The sequence below is a fragment of the Apium graveolens genome, chromosome 8 (assembly GCF_009905375.1).
Source record: "Apium graveolens cultivar Ventura chromosome 8, ASM990537v1, whole genome shotgun sequence".
Classification (NCBI taxonomy): domain Eukaryota; kingdom Viridiplantae; phylum Streptophyta; class Magnoliopsida; order Apiales; family Apiaceae; genus Apium; species Apium graveolens.
In genome coordinates this window covers 102,793,033-102,810,444 of record NC_133654.1, presented here as the reverse complement: position 1 = coordinate 102,810,444, position 17,412 = coordinate 102,793,033, and the positions used below count along the sequence as shown (strand labels likewise).

The window sequence follows — 17,412 nt, the reverse complement described above, 5'->3', positions numbered from 1 at the left end:
TATGTAGGTGAATTGACTTAATTATTTTTTTAAATATTTTTCGAAATAATAAATATATTTTTGTATTAATAATATTCTCTGTTAATTTAATTAAAGTTTTAAAGTTTTCATTTATTTTTAATCTCAAAATTATGAAATTTATGATTTAATAACCTTTACGCTCATTTTCTTGTCATTGTTATATATTTCTTAATTGTATTACGAATTGGTACGTGTCATGGAAACTTGTACATAGTGTGTTGTTACATTGTTGCTGATGTGCACTTTAAACATATCTATTTCCTTTTCTTTAAACTTTTATGAAAGTTATATATTCACATTTAATTCTTTACGTCTAGTATAATAATTTTTTAATAGGTATAATTTGTTAGTATAGTATTTTGTTTTTAATAACTAAATTCATTAAAATTATTATAAAATAAAATTTTGGTTTTTTGTAGTTATTTTAAATTAATAGTTTAGTATAATTAAATAATTTGATTAATATGTTACTTTTTGGTGAAGAAAAACTATTAATATTGGTTCCTATTCAAAATTTGGAAAAGAAATAAATTTTGTTAATTTTTTCGATAAGTAAAGTAATTTAAACGTAGAAGGGTTTCAGACAGGATTGAGTAGAGAAAGAGACACATCCATAACATGCATCTAGACATATACATACACTACATCTGTACATATACATACGCTAATCTGTATACATGTTCACAATCATTTGTTTACAGTATGAGTGTGTGATTTTCTTTGAAGAGAATAGAGATTAGTAAGATTTATATATTGGAAGAAAGGGGATCTTTTATTTTGGGGTTATGTGATTATTGATAGGAAGGGGTGTATTGGTGAAAGGTGATTAATTGGTTTATTTTTTGGTGTTTCATGTACAGGGAAACTAAGATAAGGTATTGTTATCTATTGGTATATATAATTAATGATATCATGTCTATATGATTGTTTGACAACTCTCGGTTTTACAAAATTTGTCCTCAGATTCAGTGGATGCAAATAAGAAAGAGCACATTCATGTTGCTATTGAAGGGGAGGGCTTATAGACCTGCATCACACAAGTGTGTAAGGTAATAAAATTTTTACAGTTATTAGTGGTGATTTCATTTCTTCTGTTTTAGTCAATTGTTGGAGGAAAGTCAGATCCTTGTAGCAATGGTTGGGATAATTAATGGTTAATTTAAAAGTGTATATTTTGTTAGTATTAGCATTGGCTCCTAGACAATGAAAGGTGTCCTTAATGGAAGTTCAAAAAACTATAGGTGTCCAAGTAACACCAAATAACGGTACATCAAAAATGGACAATTTACCTACAATAACTGGGTGTAGCGATGCAGTCGCAAAATAAAGTTGTAGCTGAGAAAGATAGATCATGCACATCCCAAACCTAACAGAATTGGGTATAATTTATTTTTCCAAATTGGGTATAATTTATTTTATGCGTAGCAGCATACAAGGCTCAAACCGCTGCATATAGCAAAAGAACAGGGACATCATTAGGATGGTTGTGATGTTCTTACACAGTGTCATATGTTTTTCTAAAATTTTATTTGATTATTTTGTTCATTTGCAACATCGTAGTGTCTTTAGTAATGAGAATGAAAAAACTGAAGAAAGAAGCTACACCTTTTTCAGAAGAGATACAGTTAAAACATCAATATGTATTGCAGAACGTTAAATCCATTTCGCATGAATTCCTAGCTTTGAAAGTACAATTATTTTTACACATGACAATTTGAAGGCGGGAGTTGGTTGAAACTAATTTAAAACCAAGTATGAAGAATGTAACATTATTTGCATGGAAATAAGTATGTTAGTGTGTATTTAATTTAATTGTTACCTGTTTTATTCTTTGGTTGTAGTGCCTATATATGTATTTTATAATTTTTTATATAAGAGAATGTAAATGTGTGCATTATATCAAATGGTAGGAAACAGAAAAACAAATATGATGGTAAAGAAAATTTAAATTTAGTCTCAAACACTAAGCTATGTTCTTAATGGAACATACATGATTTATTCCCTAGCTAGTGGCTAATTTTTCTAAAGAAAGTAATATACAGCAATAAATTTTGAAATCCTAGGCCATGTTCCAAATGAAACATAAATTATTTTTCCCATGCTACAATTTTCTAAAGATAATAGACCATGATCACCGCATGATCATATATTTGTAGACTGGCTGAGATCTGTAAAACAGGCGACTATAATTGTGACCTTACATCTTGGGCATGCGTAGTCATATATGAGATGCGACTGGATCGGCATTCCGTCTGACATAAAATGTGGGTGTGAGTTTTCGTTGTGTTGGTTACAGATTGACGGACCATAGAGTTCAGTGAAAATGTGATTTGGCCAAACACTTTTAGCAACTATTCGTAATACCTGAATGGTAGTAGGGAATTTTTTAGCTGTATCAGGTTTGGTCAACATCTCTATCAGGTTGTCGATTGATGCAGCTCTTTTTTCTGGACAGTAGTAAATATCCAAAACTTTTGTTATTATTGACGACAAAGTATGGTCATTTTCTGCCAATTGCAAAGAGTTTCATAAGATTCATTGTACCGATTGTAGAGGCCAGTATTTCGCTGATGTATTATACGGAAATTTGTAAAAAATAGGGCATCAGTATTGTCATAATATGATCCTGAGATCTCCATAAAATGCAGCAGCATATCAGTTACTGATTTGTTGGTGTTCTTACCCCACCTATATAATTCCCGAGTCGGGTAGTAGCTTAACATGTGTCTTACTGTCATTCTTTTCTGTGTTTGTGACCAAGTTTTGAAGAATGTGTAGAAATCTACAAAGCTAGTTGTTGCTAGTTGTTCAAGGATTAACAAGATGGCAAAGATGGGCATGTCAGTAAGGGTTGTCATTTTTTTGGTTTTTTGTATCTAGTTTCACAGGTTGGGGAGAGTATGAGGTTTGTTTGTATTTTTGGGTTTTGTTTGTATTTATAGGAGACTTATTCTAAAGTGATAATTTTTGTAGATTAATATGAAAGAGAGTTTGATTATATCATTATGAAATAGAGTTTGATTATACTATTTTGTTTTGTGTATATGGATTGAACTATGATTCTTAAGTAAACTTATCATTAAAATAGTAGATTTATATCTTTAAGTTGTTTAAGTCATCTATTATGTGTTAATAATTTATAGGTCCGTTTATGATAATCTAATTAGGTTTTGTTCAATAGGCTTCAAGTAAATTTTACATTTAATCGGAATTTAAATAATTTTTATGTTAAAAAATTTTCCGATATAGGATTTGTGGGATTTTTATGAATTACATATAATCCTAATATTTAAGGTTGAAATACCCAAAATTCCATTTTATTTTTATATTGTAGTTTCTGTTATGGATAAAAAACTAAGGTTATTATTTGCTGTATTTATTACTAAGATTCGGGAGCTCAAGGCCTTTAATGGCTGCTCTCGTGCTTCGTGGCTCGATCTGCCTTTACGAGATGCCTACGTATCTCTGAGAATTAGAGAATCAAGCCAAAAAACGTAGTTCTGATTTGTGGGGTGAGACCCCTTATATAGATGTTGGGAGTCCTTGAATTGGACTTGGTATAGGAGACCTGGTGGGCAAGTCTCATAATTAGAATAGACTTAGGAGTCCTAGGAAGTAGGAAGCTGATTCCTTATCCTTTTAGGTCCCCTTGAGGCTAATCTATAAGGATTTATATCCTTATCGGGACTCTTCTCAATAGCTGATTTTTCCCTTATTAATTAATTACGAAATTAATTAATAATCAGGGCTTTTGGGCCTTTTTTATTCCACCAGGCCTGATCTAGTCCGTCAGGCTTAACCTTTCTGGTCTGAATATCATACATCTTCTTATTGGGCCTAGCAGCCCATTAATCATAAAATCAGGACTTATTTATCCCTATCATTTGCCCCCCAACTTTTGGGAAATATTGATTAGGTTTCGCAGAAGTTAAATCTATTCGTTCCCTTACAGGGTTTCATTTTTGCGCAAAGTGTGGAGCGACCTATACATTTACAATGAATCTTCCTTTTATTCAGGAATCATCTTAATTTCCAGGAATTTTTCCCTAATTTTCTGGAATTTTTCTTAATTTTCTGGATTTTTCCCTAATTTACTGGAATTTATCCTTAATTTCTGGATTCATTCCTTATTTCTGAAAATATTAACATTTTTCAGAAAATATTTAAGGAATTTCTGGATTTTTCCCTAATTTCTGGGATTTATCCTTTAATTTCTGGATTCATTCCTTATTTTTGAAAATATTAACATTTTTCAGAAAATATTTAAGGAATTTCTGGATTTTTTCCCTAATTTTCTGGGATTTATCCTTAATTTCTGGATTCATTCCTTATTTCTGAAAATATTAACATTTTTCAGAAAATATTTAAGGAATTTCTGGATTTTTTCCCTAATTTCTGGGATTTATCCTTTAATTTCTGGATTCATTCCTTATTTCTGAAAATATTAACATTTTTCAGAAAATATTTAAGGAATTTCTAGATTTTTTCCCTAATTTTCTGGGATTTATCCTTTAATTTTTCTGGATTTATTCCTTATTTCTGAAAATATTAACATTTTTCAGAAAATATTTAAGGAATTTCCTTATTTTTCTGGATTTTTTCCCTAATTTCTGGGATTTATCCTTTAATTTTTCTGGATTTATTCCTTATTTCTGAAAATATTAACATTTTTCAGAAAATATTTAAGGAATTTCCTTATTTTTCTAATTAAATGGTCAGAAAAACAGAACTTTTGCTGCTCAATACATCCTAGGCGTTGTTGATCCACGCCTAGGAGACAGTTTCCTAACAACGTCTGGGAAACTTGCGTCCTGGGCGTTGTTGGAGGCTGATGCTTCCTGGGCGTTGTTGATCCACGCCTAGGAGACGGTTTCCTAACAACGTCTAGGAAACTTGCGTCCTGGGCGTTGTTGGAGGCTGATGCTTTCATAGATCCTAGACGTCGTGCACCCACGCCTAGGAGACAGTTTTCTAACAACGTATAGGAAACTTGCGTCCTGGGCGTTGTTGGAGACAGATGCTTCCTGGGCGTTGTTGTACCACGCCTAGGAGCCACACTTCTAACAACGGCTAGGGATGATGCACCCTGGGCGTTGTTGAGGACAGATGCTTCCTGGGCGTTGTTGTACCACGCCTAGGAGCCACACTTCTAACAACGGCTAGGGATGATGCACCCTGGGCGTTGTTGAGGACAGATGCTTCCTGGGCGTTGTTGAGGACAGATGCTTCCTGGGCGTTGTTGTACCACGCCTAGGAGCCACACTTTTAACAACGGCTAGGGATGATGCACCCTGGGCGTTGTTGAGGCTGTTCGAGCCTTGATTCATTCAATGAACTTTAATTTTAAACCTTTTCAAAATTCAAATCTTATGGGCTTCCCGCCTTTTTCTTAGGCCCAGGCCCGTTTGTGCATCTTTGAGCTCCTCTATATAAGAGGTGGAGTGTGAGTTCATTTCTCACACTTCACTTTCACAAAAATTTCTAAACTTCAACTCTGCAATTAGTCTCTCAAGAATCGCCACCTCCAAGCGATTTTCGGCTTTCTACTCCGCCGCTTTCTGGGCTTATTTTGAAGATTCCGTTTGAATCTTCATCTTCTTTACTTACTTTCAAGAGCTTCCTGGGTTTTTGTCTTCATCCATGGCGGATTCTGATTCATCTCACTCCCATGTCCCCCAAGCTGTTGCCCGTCCCTCTAGGGCCAGCCGAGGTAAAAAATATCTTGTACATTCCTCAGTTATTTCTCTTAGGGATCTTTTAACCGAATTTGGGCAAGCCTTTCCTAACATGTTACACTTAGATGCATATAATTATCCTTCTAGATTTGGTCCAGATCAAGTAGGTACCATAGCCCGCCTTTTTGGCATTTCTCACCCTTATAGGGTCGAGGCTCCAGGCCCAAATGATAGGGCCTGCTACCCAAAACCTGGGGCCATTCGGGTCTATAAGGAAACCTTCTATGCTGGTTTTCGCCTACCTCCTCATCCTTTTGTTTTTCGCCTTTTGGCTGAGGCCCGAGTCTGTCCGACCCAACTCACACCCAACTCTTGGCGTTTTATTCACTGTTATATGGCCCAATCTCGTAAACACGGTTTTGAGCCAAATGTTTGTGTCTTTCGTTATTTATTTAAATTTGTAAATGCTTCTGAGGACCAAGGATGGGTCAAAATAGTTCATAGATCCTTGGCTCGTTCCTGCTTTATTTCTGGCACCAATCCCGACTCGTATCCAACATGGAAGAGTGAGTGGTTTTATGTATTTCTGGATTCCGAGGAAGGTTGGGACCATTTTTTCAGGCCCAACTTCTCAAAAAGTATAGACGGGTCTTTAAGAGACCTAAAATTGGGGATAGATGAGGATGCGGTCATCAAGGCCATTACTGCCGATAACTTGCACCATTGCGCTCTCATCCTTTCAGAGGGTAATTTGCAAGGTTTAGGTCTAAGTGACCTTGGTCCCGAGGGTATTTCTTTCCCCTTTTTGTTCCATTTTCTCCATTCTCTATTTGTCCTTTTTCTTACGTGCTCGTATTTGCCTGCAGCTAGGGCCGCTTTGGACACAATCTTCAAGAAGCGGGAGGCCCGTGCCGCCAAGGGCTCTGCTGTTGAGACCCACCGCGACAAGCGGGTTAGGATTGGTGACGGCCCTTCAGTCACGGTTCAGGAGGCCGTCCCTACCTTTTTATCCCAGAGGCCTCCTAGCCTTGATGAAGATACCTCTCCCTTCACCGTTACTTGGGGTCTTCAGAGGAGGGACACGGTGGTAGAGAGTTCCGAGGCTGCCGTCGTTTGGTCTCAGAGTGTGATCACGCCTCGTGATAGGGCTGAGATCGTAGAGTCTTCTGATGACCTACAGATTGAGCGTCTGGGTGCTCAGGTCGTGGCTTCTGTAAGCCTCTTCCTTTTTTAACTGTTTTTTTTATTTATTACTTACTGTACTTTGATATGTTCGTGCAGATGAATACCTATCTCCAGGCTGCCCTTCACAATTTGAAGGATGTGAGGACCAGCCTAACTATTGCTGAGAGGGACAGGGATAGGTACCTCAAGGCTTCCGAGGCCAACTTCACTCATTTCCGTGAGGTAGAGAAGGAGCTGGCGGATGAGAAGGAGAAAGTTCGTAAGCTGGAGCTGGATGCTCAAAGGGCCCGAGCTGAGGTGATAGCTGAGTATAAGGCATCTCAGGACTTTCAGGATGTCCTAAATGCTGAGTACGATGCTAACTTCCCGGAGACCTTTTCTAGCTGTTGGGAGCAGATAGTAGAGGAGATTGGGAAGAAGATTCCGGAGGTGACTCTCACTGCCTATCCAGTCCTTGATATTCCTGGGAAAGAGCCTCTTCTTGATGATATCCCTTTTTCTCCTATTCTTGCTTCTTCTGCTGAGGCCGAAGCTGGTTCTCCTCGAGGTGCTCATCCTGTTCCAGTTCATTCTTCTGCTGCCGATGAAGGAAACATCGATGATGACTTCTTCAAGGATCTTTGAGTATTTTGTTTTTCTTGTTTGGCCCATTGTGGCTTTCTATGTATTGACTTAATCGTATTCAGAACTTATTACCCTTCGGGGCTTATATTTTATATGTTGCTTTTCTTGCCTCTTTCTGTTTTGACTTTACAATCTTAATATGCATTTGAATCTTAAACATCCTTGGATTGAAATAATTTCAAACTCTTTAATATGAAGTCTGGTTTTTCAAAACCTTACATAACATGGGTTCGACCCTAATCAATAATAACTAGACAATGTAAATTCTACTGAAATATAAAATCCTACGCAAGCAAAGCTTCCAGGTGCTTTTAAACCTACTTGTCATAATGACAAGTGAGAATCGTACTTCGCCTATCTCACACGTAGTAAACCTTCAGGTTTTGTGCGTGCCAGGTCCTCGGGACTTCAAAACCATCCATAGTTTCCAGCTTGTAGGTTCCTCTACCCTGAACGCTCTTGACTCTGTACGGCCCTTCCCAATTTGGGGCTAGCTTTCCTTTCTGTCCGACACCAGAAGCCTCTATTTTTCTCAAGACTAGATCACCTTGTTTAAAAAACCTCTCTTTAACCCTTAGGTTGTAGTAGAACGAAGCCTTTTTCTGATACTCTACTATCTTTGCATGTGCCTTATCTCGCACTTCATCAATTAAGTCCAGCGCCAACCTTTGCCCTTCCTCATTTTCCCCAGTATTGAAAGCTTGAATTCTTGGAGAAGAATGTGATATCTCCACGGGAACCACTGCTTCTGCCCCATATGCCAACATGAAGGGAGTTGCTCCAGTCGTGACTCTACAGGTAGTCCTATAGGCCCATAGTATTGGAAGTATCTCATCCACCCAATTATTTCTTGACTTCTCGATCCTCTTCCGTAGTCCATCCAGGATTATCCGATTTGCTACCTCTGCTTGCCCATTGGCTTGCGGGTGAGCCACAGAGGTGAACCGTAACTCAATTTCATTTTCTTCACAATACTTCTTGAATTCCTCATTGTTGAATTGTGTTCCATTGTCAGTGACGAGGATACGGGGAATCCCATATCGGCACATAATATTTTCCCACAGGAATTGTGTAACCTGCTTAGTTGTGATTTTGGCCAAAGGCTTGGCTTCAATCCACTTAGTGAAATAATCAATGGCTACAATCGGAAACTTCCTTTGTGCTGTGGCCATAGGGAAAGGCCCTAGAATATCCATCCCCCACATAGCAAAGGGGATTGTGGAGTTGATAGAGGTCAACATCTCGGGGGGTTGTCTAACAACTGGTGCATGCTTCTGACAGAGATCACACTTCTTCACATATTCTTTGGCATCAACCATCATTTCTGGCCAATAGAAGCCTAAACGGGTTATCTTATGAGCCAAGGCCCTGTCCCCAGGTGTTGCCCACAAATACCTTCATGCACTTCCTCAAGAGCCAAGCGTGCCTCATCGGGCCTGAGACACCTTAAGTAAGGAACCACGAAAGATCTTTTATACAGAATCCCATCTATCAAAGAGTACCTTAGTGCTCGAATAGTTAACTTCCGTGCTTCAGTTGCATCACTTGGCAACCAACCGGTCTGAATGTTAGCCTTGATGGGATCAATCCATGACGTCCCCAGGCCTATGGGAGCCACAAGCTTAATATCTATGCTTTGTGTCTTCAATACACGGAAGTATACACTTCCTGAACTTTCTTCTATCTCAGATGAAGCAAACTTTGATAGCGCATCTGCCTTAGCATTTTCTTCCCTTAGAATGTGTTCAACATGGCATTCATTAAATTGAGTCATCACAGCCCTTACTAGGCGTACATACTTAGCCATCGTATCATCCCTTGCCTCAAATTCTCCCTTTACCTGGGATATGATCAGCTTCGAGTCTCCACGGACCTTTAAGTTTTTTACTCTAAGTGTCCCAGCTAGACCAAGGCCAGCAATCAGGGCTTCATACTCCGCCTCATTGTTTGTGGTTGGGAAGTCTAGCTTCATAGCATACTCAATTAAGAATCCATCAGGGCTTTGCAAAACCAATCCTGCTCCACTGGAGTTTGTTTTTGATGCCCCATCAAAATAGAGAACCCAATATTCTTTATCATCCTTCTCTTTGTCCCCATTGTCGACTCCCTTGTCTTGAGGTATGGTATCTTCCTGCCCCCCGACTTCTTGGTTGGGTATGGTACATTCCACCACGAAGTCAGCTAGTTCCTGGGCTTTTATAGCCGTGCGCGGCTTATACTTGAGATCGAACTCTCCCAACTCTATTTCCCACTTAATCAGTCTCCCACTTGCCTTGGGACTGTGAATGATGTTTCTCAGTGGCTGATTTGTTAGCACTTCAATCTGGTGAGCTTGAAAATAAGGACGCAGCTTTCTTGAAGCCATTACCAAGGCTAAAGCGAATTTTTCAATAGTTGAATAATTCAACTCAGCACCATGCAAGATTTTGCTGACATAGTATACGGGTTTCTGGACCTTCAGTTCCTCCTTAACCAACACCGCGCTCAAGGCGCTATCTGAAACAGCCAAGTACAAGAATAAAACTTCATTCAGAACTGGATTGGCCAACAACGGGGCCTGGCCCATATATTTCTTTAATTCTTCAAATGCCTTCTGATTTTCCTCACTCCATACAAAGTCTTTAATGTTCTTTAGTGACTTGAAGAATGACAAGCACTTGTCTCCTGACTTGGAGATGAATCGTCCTAGCGCAGCAACCCTTCCTGTGAGCTTCTGAACATCCTTGATAGTTTTTGGTGGTTCCATGTCCAGGATCGCCTTTATTTTATCGGGATTAGCCTTAATTCCTCTTTTTGAGACCATTAATCCCAAGAATTTTCCAGATCCTACTCCGAAAGCACACTTCGTAGGATTTAACATCATCTTGTGGTACCTCAGGACCTCAAAAGCTTCCCTTAAATGGGCTATATGATCAGTCTTTACTAGACTCTTGACTAACATGTCATCAACATAAACTTCCATAGTCTTACCAATAAGATCCTTAAAAATTCTATTCACCAACCTTTGATAGGTGGCTCCTGCATTCTTGAGACCAAACGCCATAACAAGATAACAATAAACACCAAAGTCAGTGATAAATGATACCTTTGGAATGTCATCCTTATGCATTTTGATCTGGTTGTATCCGCTAAATCCATCCATGAAACTCAGCATCTCATGTCCAGCAGTGGCATCAATCAAAGTATCAATTCTAGGCAGCGGAAAACAGTCTTTGGGGCATGCATCATTCAGATCAGTGAAGTCTATACACATCCTCCACTTTCCATTAGCCTTCTTCACCATTACAGGGTTTGCTAACCACTCTGGAAATTGAATCTCCTCAATGAAACCAGACTCTAAGAGCTTTTCTACTTCCTGTTTTATAGCCTCTTGTCTTTCCGGGGCAAAATTTCTTTTCTTTTGTTTCACTGTCTTCCGGCTTGGATCCACATTTAGCTTGTGAGTAATTAACTCCGGGTCTATGTCTGGCATATCAGCTGCTGACCATGCAAACACATCACTATTTTCTTGCAAAAATTTCACTAACTTCCCTCTAAGGGGCTCCTCTAATGTGGCTCCAATGAAAGTCATCCTCTCAGGATTCTTGGGGTCTAAAAGAACCGAAACCAATTCTTCTGCTGGCCTTCCTCTATTCTCATCATTTTCTCGAACATCCATATCTTCAATAGGAAGAACCTGCCCCCCGACTCCATCTGCCCTCAAAGAGGCCACATAACAGCTTCTAGCCATTTTTTGATCTCCTCTCTCTTCTCCAATCTCGTTTCGGGTGGGAAACTTCATGACTGAATGGTAGGAAGAGGGGACTGCCTTGAAGGCATGTATCCCTGTTCTCCCCATGATAGCATTATAAGTTGAACTAGCCTTTACCACCACGAAATCCAGCATCTGTGTTGCTTGCCTTGGCTCCGTACCTATGGTGGTTGGCAATTTGATTATCCCTTCCACAGGACATTCTACTCCAGCAAATCCATATATCGGCATGTCGGTTGGTGTCAACTGGGAGTCGTTATACCCCATCCTTAGAAAGGTGTCATGGAGCAAGATATCCACAGAAGCACCATTATCCACAAGGACCCTCTTAACCGGGCTATTTCCTATTATCGGTGTTATGACCAGCGGGTCGTCATGGGGAAACTTCACACCCTCTAGGTCGGAATCATCAAAAGCCAATGTTACTTCTGTCCTGGCCCTCTTCGGGGCTTCTCCAACAATATGCATAACCTCCCTAGTATATGCCTTTCTGGAATTTTTGGACAATCCAGCAGCAGTTGGACCTCCAAAGATCGTGTTTATCACTGGCCCTCGAGGGCGTCGCGGTCCTCCAAAAATTGCATTTATAACCGGCCCTCTAGGTTGGGGATTCCGCCCCTGATCGTCTTGGTCCCTCCTACGATCTTCAAAGTTCTTCCTTCCATTATTGTTTCTGTCCCCTCCATCTCCAGTATACTTGTTCAATCTTCCTTTTCGAATCAAAAACTCAATTTCATCTTTCAATTACCTACACTCATCGGTGTCATGGCCAACATCTTTGTGAAACCTGCAATACTTGCCCTTATCTAGCTTGGCGGGATCAGCCTTCAAGGGCTTAGGCCAGCGAATATCTCTGTCTTTCTCAATCTCCATCAAAATCTGACTTCTGGGAGCATTCAGCTTAGCGTATTCAGTGAACTTTTGCCCAGGTCCTCCCTTCTTGGGGGTTGAATCAGGGTTTTATTCGGTTCTAGGATATTTGTCCTTAGCGATATACTCCAGATCAGTTTTTCGTTTCTTGCCTCCAGTGGGCTCATTACTTACTACGGTCTTCCTCATGCTTTCTTCAACCTTGATATACTTCCCTGCCCTCTCTTGGAGTTGCAACATATTTTCAGGGGGACGTTTGGCCAAGGACATCTTGAAAAACTCATCCCTGGTTCCTTGTTGCAGTGCTATCATGGCTACCTTATCATCAAGGTCTGGGACTTTTAAAGCCTCCTTTGTAAAACGATTCAGGTAATCTCTCAAGGATTCCTTAGCTCCCTGCACAAGACTCATAAGAGATGCCGAACTTTTCTCATGGACTCTTCCACTGATGAATTGCTTAATAAAAGCCTGACTTAATTCTCTGAACGATCCAATAAAATTTGGGGGCAGGCGACTGTACCATCTTTGAGCCATACCCGACAGGGTTTGAGGGAAAGCCCGACACTTTATAGCATCATTCACGGGTTGCAGCAAGTGCATTAGAGAATGTCCTAACATGATTAGCGGGGTCTTCCGTGCCATCATAGGCTTTGATAGTGGGCATCTTGAATTTCCTTGAGATATGGGCATTCATTATCTCTTCTGTGAAGGGTGGAGCTGGATCATCAGGATCTCCAAGGGGAAGGAGATTGCTTGGATCAGTTCTTGGGACAACAGCCCTTCTTCTTACCGGACCATCCAGGTCTATGACAGGAGGAGGATTTCTCCCCCTAGGAGGTATCTGGGGTCTGGTGGCCTGGTGAGCCTCCAAACCATGCCTCAGCCTTTGGATTTCAGCCTCATGAGCCCTGATCCTTTCCTGCACTTCTTGGGGATTCGCCCCTGGGGTGCTTTGGGGGCGTTGCCTTCCATCGGCCATTGGCTCTTTTCCAGGACGCCTCCTTCTCGGGGCCACTTCATCATACGAAGATTCGGAGTCTCTCTCAGTATAAGGACCAGAAAATTCCCGATCCTCAGGAATAGGACCCAAACCTCGTATATAGGGGGGTGACTGCCCTCGTGCTTCGCCTCGCCCAGCATATCCGCTTCCTCCAACCTCAGGGCGAAGGGGCATCCCATAAGGGGGGTTAGTAGTAACAACAGTTGAATATTCATACCCGACGGGTCGAGAATTCACAGGTATATGTACTTGTTGAACTTGAGGATTCGTACCTTGAATAGTCGGGGGAGTTGTCCCTTGTGGCTGAGGTTGAGTTGCCCCTGTCTGGGCTTCCCCCTGAGTAGATGCATAAGTTGAATGGGGAGGAACCTCCACGGTTGATGAAATCACCTGGGTTGTCTCTGATGGTGTTCCTTCCTCTAGAGCTCCAATTGTTCTCCGTGTTCTCGCCATGGTTGTTGTTGCGTTTTCCCATAGACGGCGCCAAATGTTATGGATAAAAAACTAAGGTTATTATTTGCTGTATTTATTACTAAGATTCGGGAGCTCAAGGCCTTTAATGGCTGCTCTCGTGCTTCGTGGCTCGATCTGCCTTTACGAGATGCCTACGTATCTCTGAGAATTAGAGAATCAAGCCAAAAAACGTAGTTCTGATTTGTGGGGTGAGACCCCTTATATAGATGTTGGGAGTCCTTGAATTGGACTTGGTATAGGAGACCTGGTGGGCAAGTCTCATAATTAGAATAGACTTAGGAGTCCTAGGAAGTAGGAAGCTGATTCCTTATCCTTTTAGGTCCCCTTGAGGCTAATCTATAAGGATTTATATCCTTATCGGGACTCTTCTCAATAGCTGATTTTTCCCTTATTAATTAATTACGAAATTAATTAATAATCAGCGCTTTTAGGCCTTTTTTATTCCACCAGGCCTGATCTGGTCTATCAGGCTTAACCTTTCTGGTCTGAATATCATACATCTTCTTATTGGGCCTAGCAGCCCATTAATCATAAAATCAGGACTTATTTATCCCTATCAGTTTCCTAGATATTGAAGTAATAAATTATATTTGTTGTTAGGAGTATTTTATTTTATGTTTTGTCATTATTTCATTTTAATGAATTAATAAATAAATAAGTTTTTTAAAAAATAAATTTGTTTATATGTGTTTTTTTGACATATGTTTGTAGTTGTGGGCATGTATAAAAATAAGTTTATTAAAAAGTATGAGTTGTAATTATTATAATTCTGACATTATTTAAAATTATGCAGACTGAAGAATGATTGAAGTTTAAATATAAAGAATTAATTTGTTTATGTGTAATGTAGTACATTGACATGAAAAGTACTTTTCTAAGCATTAAAATTTGAACCATCCAAATGGCTAAATTTCTTAAATAATAATGTTAAGTTCATGGAATGAAACCAATACCAAAGGTGTTGTAAAATAAAGTCAAAGCAAAAAAATCCTAATAGTCTATAAAAAGAAATGTAAACTAAGTTTTAAGTTCGAATTCAAAAGCATTGCATGTTTTATTGATAGTGAGGTGGGAAGGAATTTACTCCTGCACTCTTCCACTGCTTGTAGTATTGTCTTTATCCTTGAACTTCCTCTGCTTTATTCTGTGCTGGTCCTTGGTTTTGGTGATGATATTGTCTAACTGATCATCGTCTATGTTTGCCATGCGTTTTTTGGTCAGGGCTCCATGCTCCGTGGTTGACAAAGCTTGATTGACATCTCCATTTTTGGCACCATCTTGTCCAGTCTGTGTTTCTTCATTCTTGACACAAGTAAGTTTGGTGACTAGGTATTCCTCTCGTCCAATATTGTAATTAGTGACCTTCAAGTCAAATGTGCATTTTTTCCCAATCATATTGTTGATGAATGTTGGAATGTTCATAGGACTTGCTTCCTGTTTCAAAAATATAAATGGTGTTTGCTTAGTATAATATTTTAAAAATATGTTCAATTATGTATGTGATATTATGTGTGATTATGAAAACTAAGCTAAATTGTAATGGTTAGAATGGTCTAAATAAGTGCAATTGCTTAATAGGAATGAAGATGGAGATGTTTATGATAAAGTTGGTTAACACTTATACATGTTTCTAATCAGTTCTTGTCTGCACTAACATGCAGTCCTTAATGCTATTCTAACCTGATGCACTCAGTTTCCCATTGTTAAATTATTTTTGTAAGTCATTAGTACTGGAATTGAATAAGTTAATTATAATATATAAGAGGTGTAAAAATGTGTTTAGAAAATGAAACTAAAATTTCGAGAATTTAGGATGGGTATGTATGTTAAATGATTAGTAATTAATTATTCATGTTGGTTTGTAGGTATTTAGGTTACATTTTTTCTAATTCACTGCATTATGATAAGATTTTTTTTGTTTTTGTCATTTTATGGTTTGGTTGGAATTAATAGGTTGTGTGGTTAATTATATTATAGAAATATGGTTAACTTACATTTTTTAAGTAGTGAAATTTATTTTTACATGTTTGTTATTATTATTTTCTCTTATTTATATATTTTTTAATTATTTTGTTGGAAAAAATATATTTAAAAGGTCAAGTAATATATAATATATTTAAAATATATATATATATATATATATATTTGGTTTGTAGTATTTATGTTATGGCTATTATATCTCATGTATAAACATGTTTCATTTTTCCATTTTCGTGTTAATTTGATTATTTACATCTTAGTATATTCTTTGGAATTTATATTTATTTATGTATTATATATTTTTAATTATATTAAATAATTAGCAATTATTCAAGTTAGTTTTTAGTTATTTAAGTTATATTTTTTCTAGTTCACTGCAAAGTATGTTTGTTTTCATCATTTTATGGTTAGGTTGAAGTTAATAGGTTGTGAGGTTAATTATATAATCGAAAGATGTCTAACTGACATTTTTTATCTGCCATGTTCTCTGCAGAGTATGTTCACTGCAGAGTATGTTTAGACTCATGTTCTCTTTAAGTTTAACAATTATATGCATCTAATTCAATTGTCCAATAGGTAGTATATTTATAATGTTTTATCTGCCTAAATTACTTTATGAGAACTATCTTTAATATTAAATATTTGTTTCAGGAAGGGTAACATGTATAGCATCTATGAATACAATCATCTATCGATATAATTGTACATGCATGTATTATAATTTTTATATTGTAATGGTTTTGGTGATATCTGATATAAAAATGTTAACTTAAATGGATTAATATAACAATTATTGTTGTTATGGTTGTTTGAAATGTGATTTACAAATGCTGTTTTATATGCAATAATAAAAGAAATTATTGTTTAATTTTAGAATTGAACATTTAAATTTGTACAAAGTAGTGGGAGAGATATTACCTCGTTTGTGTCCATGATATGCTGAACCGGTACTCCTATCAAACTGAGAACTTGCTTGTCGAATAATATGAAAGTGGTAGTTGCAGTTGCATCTTTCACTTTGACAATGACTTTGTATTTGTAAGTTGGGCTTGTTTCAATGTTTGGGCAATTATAACATTGTTTTGTATTTGTTCCATCTTTCATCTTCTTAAAGCAGTTGTTGCAAGCCACGTAATACCAACCAAAATTTGGTATTATTCCGATAATTGTTGCCTCAGTTGTGCATAGTATTTCCTGTCGAATGTATGTTTTTAAGTACATGGTAAACTTTCAAATTAAATCTTAAAAACAATATTTTTACCTTATCATTGTCATGTAGCTTTGCTTCGATCAGTTGTATGAGTGTCATTACTTTAATATCTGATGTAGTAGTTTGTCCAGCTTGTAGTATTGATCGGACAATTTTTGGATTTTCATTGCTTGAATCTTTGAAGAGGTCGGATGATTTGAGATTGACTATTGCAGGGTGGTCAACGTTAAAATATAGTTGTGTGGCAGACGTTGAGGATAACAGAACTTGACTTGTTCAAAGGTAATCATATTAGGAGATAATAATTAAAAAGTACGAAATTGGATGTGTCTAAATATTTCTGTTTTAAATGGGAATGATAGTTACGTCCAATATTTTTGGCTAAAGTTCCAGTCACAATGACATATGTGGCCGAGTTTTTGTACATGGGTTCCTTATCTGTAAATTTCTTTGCTTTATCTTCCCAAAGAGTTAGTTTGATCTCCTCGGACCTGCATAATAAATGCCTTGTTTTGTTAATTATGATAGATATATTAGTTAGTGGTTAGTAGATGTAATTTTACTGACCTTTGATCTTGTAGCAGGATGTCAATTTTGTGGTTCCATTTGATGTAGTCTGCAG

General features: G+C 38.0%; 1 long non-coding RNA gene across 1 annotated transcript; it reads left to right on the top strand.

Moving 5' to 3' along the window:
- The first annotated feature begins 631 nt into the window (after positions 1–631).
- Positions 632–17,073, top strand: LOC141677316 (uncharacterized). Its single transcript, XR_012557378.1, has 4 exons — positions 632–896; positions 985–1,070; positions 14,822–14,912; positions 17,006–17,073. It is a non-coding gene; the product is annotated as an uncharacterized LOC141677316 (long non-coding RNA).
- Positions 17,074–17,412: the final 339 nt, after the last annotated feature.